The following is a 3,937-nucleotide window of genomic DNA, read 5'->3' as shown; positions in this document are numbered from 1 at the left end:
CGCCCCCTCGGCCCCGCCACCCCCTCCTAGGTCTGCAGAGGGGGGGGGGATGGCGAGTAAAGGTGGGGAGCAAAGGGGCTCTCTGAATCCACTGAGACTTGACCCGATCAGAGGAGAAATGGGAAGCCCCGAGAGCACCCAGCGGGCTTCGCTGGCGAGTTTTGCAGCGGAACGAGCCGGTCGGTGGCCCGATTTAGAACCAGCCCGTGGAGCTTCGCTGTGGCGGTCCCGCGCGCTCGCCCTGGCGCTTCATTCATTCGTTTTGTTTTAAAGACCCTGGCGGCGGATCCCTTGGCCGCGCGGGAGGGAAGGGGGAGGAGAGCGCTGTCTTCGTTTAAAAGACATTTACACCGGACTGGACCAAGGCCCTGGGAGGTGTGCGCTGGAGGGAACAGCCGGGCCGCCGAGGGCGGGGAGGCGGCGCGAATGTGACCTCAGCGGCGGCCGCGCGCTCCCTCCCGCCCTCTCCCGCTCCGGGCTCGGGTTTCTAGGACTGCCTGGAGAAGTGTGTCTTGTGCGCAGCTCTGGAATGCATTTGGCCGGCTGACGAGCTGCGAGGGGCAGCATCCTGGCGGGAGAAGGCGGGGGAGGTGGAGTCGGGGGGTGGGGGCTCGCCCGCCCGCCGCGGACAGGTTTCCTCTGGAGCCCGGAAGACCTCAGCCACCCCACCTCCCGGCGCGGGAAGGTTACCTTTTGGAGCAGATACATGCATATGCATGCGGGGCCTGTTTCTGCGCCCTCATAGGCCCAGCAGCTTTCAAGGTGCTTAGGGTCAGAGAGTTTATCCGCTGACCCCAGGTTTGGGAGAAGGATAGACCCTTTCGCTGGCAGATTACTGCGTGGAAATGGGTAAAGCATTGGTAGGGCAAAGGACCAGAAACATTTACTTCGTGAAAGCAGATGGTACTGGGAAACGTAGTGATTTAAATATATAGGCATCAGTATTGACGAGGCCACTGGTTGGCATGGTGATCTAACCTCGCATCTTATTCAGTGAAATAGGTTTTTTAAAAGTCATTTAGAATTGTGAGATCAGGAGGACAATGAAACTCGTTGGGGAGTTTAACGAATCTTTAGAAAAGGTGAGATGTACTATTTTCATTTCCCTAACTAAATTATACGTCTGAAAAGGAAAAAGCACAGATGAATCTTAGCTTTATAGGTCGGTCCCCTCCCCTCCAGCAAATTAAAAGTGTCTGACCTGCAATAGTTGCTCAATAAATATTTAAGAATCAATAGAGATGGGTAGGACTTAAAGGAGTGTTTGGACCACTACCCCCAAACCCACCAAGAGCACCTTTGGAGATAAAAATGTAAGAGAAAATCAGGAACACTGGTTATGTGACCATCTGTAGGTGAAGGGGTCCTGAAGCTCATTGACCTAGAAGACACACGGATGCCAAGCAGTGCAGAAATGTGTTATAGGACAGTGTTAGAAGCTGGGGATCTAAACATTACTTTGTAAGGCCACATGAACTGATTGTATAAGATCATAATTTTGTTACAAATAAAAATGTTGCTTATTGAAAAGGCCATTGAAACTGAGTGTGTGTGTGTGTGTGTGTGTGTTTGTGTGTGTGTGAACCTTTCTAAAGAAGCAACTTGCAAAGACTGCAGCCCAGAAAGCCCAGGAGAAAATGGAGGAGGAGAAGGAGAAGGTTTGGATCTAGGTGATCCCATCAGCATAGTCAGGGAAAGATGAAAGAGACAGAAATGGGATTTTTGAGGTATCTGGAAAATGTATAACCTTAGAAACACTTAGAAAGGATACCAGACTAAAAGTTAGAAAACCTGATTCCTGGCTAGGGCTCTGCCACTCACTGGTTAAATAACTTGCACTAGTGGTGATCCTCGCATTAGGAGAGCACTTGGCAGGGTTTAAAAAGCTTTCTGGGCAAGTTTCCTGCCCTCTTGGGGTCCCACTCCCTCTCTCTGCTCTGGGCCTCACTAGATCTTTGCTTTTCAAGAGAGGCTAGGTCAGGCTGCAAAGTGACAGGAAGGACATAAATAGAGAAAGCACATGTCAAAATTCGAATTAAGCCTTCTTAGCTAGATGGAGAATCTGAAGACTTGGAAATCTGGCCAATGGTGCTAACGCTCAGTGATGAGAGGCCAGAGCACACACAGGGCAGGTAGGTTTAGTGGGTGTTTCAGGAGTTGAATCCGACGTCACAACTTGTCTGGGTGGAACGTGCATGTACTTGCAAAGATATGTTCCCATATAGTGTAATTGTCGGTGTTTTAATTCAGGCGTCACCTCTATCTTGCCCTCTCTACACGGCGTTCTCTTCCATTTTACTGCCCTAAGTAGACGATGGGTGGGATGCTGGGCAAGTAGCTACAATGGCTGGCGCTGGTTTATTAGCTCCCTGGCATTCCCCGAATCAGTTAACATCCCAGGCCTTCCAGAAAGCCGGCCCTACTCCATCACATTCTTATTCCTTTCCTTTCCAAGAAGCTGGGCCATAGAGGAACTCCTGGCTGGCTGGTGCGCCTAGAAAGGGAGTTCCTTTCCTTTACACAGGCCCAAATGAGACCGACAAGCACCCCGTTTCAAACTATTCTGATCCTTAAAAAAAAAAAGTTTAGGAGTTCACTAAACTATTGTGAATGAGTTTGATTTTAATCATTTGTTGGCAGGGAATATGGAATAAAATATCTCATTTGCAGTTGTTTATTTCCTGTTGTGGCTTCTATTTTCATCTTTTAGTCACTTTGGTGATAGATATCAAACCGTAATCATGGTGCGGCCACAAGTCACGGAGACCAAAATAACTTGCAGCCGAGTTATGACAAACCAGGATGGAGTCAGCTCAAGACCTGGCTACTTAATCACTGGCCCTTGGCACCCGGAGGGCTGTAGGGGCTGCCGCTTGACTGACCGCTGGCTAAGCATCTAGAGGAGAGAGGAAGCCAGAGGGAAATTGCTCCAAGGCCCCTGGTCTCGAGCAGTCAAGGCCCCAGAGTGCACGGGAAGTGGAGGAAAAGCAGGTGAACCCTCCAAAACGGCTGGGGGTGGGGGGGAGATTGACTTGAGGGGGGAAAAGGAGGGAAGAAAGGAGACTCTACAAAGCTCTCCACACCTACAAGCTACCCTGAGCAAAAGCGGGGGAAAAAAACACCAAAACTCTGCTGTCCGAAGAAGGCAAGATTCTCCCTTTCACTGCTTCTCTCGTTTTCAGTAGTTCCTGGAAGAGAAGGGCAGAGAGTCCCGAGGTGCATGTGAGTGTGCGCTGGTGAGGCCAGAGGCCGGGGTGAGGCAGGGATGAGGCAGGGGGAAGGATTTTTCCTTGAAGAAGCCAAAAGAAGAAACAACTGAAGAGGCCAAAAAGTGTTGGAAAATCGACATTTCTTACACAACCGACCCCTGAAAAAATGTGTGAGTGAGCCCAAAACCATCCTGAACTGGCAGCCATACAAAACGGAAGCAATGGTTCATGAAAGGAAGAAGGGCATGAGTGAGGCCGATGTGACAATCAGCACTTCTTGGCTTATCTTAGAAGAACAAGAACATAAGTGAATGAAAATGCATCTAATTCACAATCAAATAGAGATGCTGTAAGCCCTGACTCATCAAATGCTCTTGTATTACAGACGTGCTGTCAGCTGATCCATCACATTTGCCAGGTGGCTGGCTGTCCAGAGTGCTCAGCTAGGTACTGGGATGGAGCGACAGGAGGACATGAATGTTGTTTATGAAAGAGACATGAGAAATATCTAGAAAAAGTGAAGGATGGGGACAACAGAGACATTCAAATATACAGTCACAGGTAGATGTGGTTTCTTCCGGGAGCGGCACTGGCTGCTAAAGCACAGAGCTGGGAGGGAAACGTCACTGGATGTGACTTTTTGTGTTCCTTATTCAAAAATATACAGATTTACAGATTCTTAAAAAGATCTCTACCTGCTTTTCTCATTTCCTGAAATTCACTCTTCC

The sequence above is a fragment of the Pteropus alecto genome, unplaced genomic scaffold (genome assembly GCF_000325575.1).
Source record: "Pteropus alecto unplaced genomic scaffold, ASM32557v1 scaffold146, whole genome shotgun sequence".
NCBI lineage: Eukaryota > Metazoa > Chordata > Mammalia > Chiroptera > Pteropodidae > Pteropus > Pteropus alecto.
The sequence above is the reverse complement of the archived record's forward strand: the minus strand, read 5'-3'. Positions refer to the sequence as shown.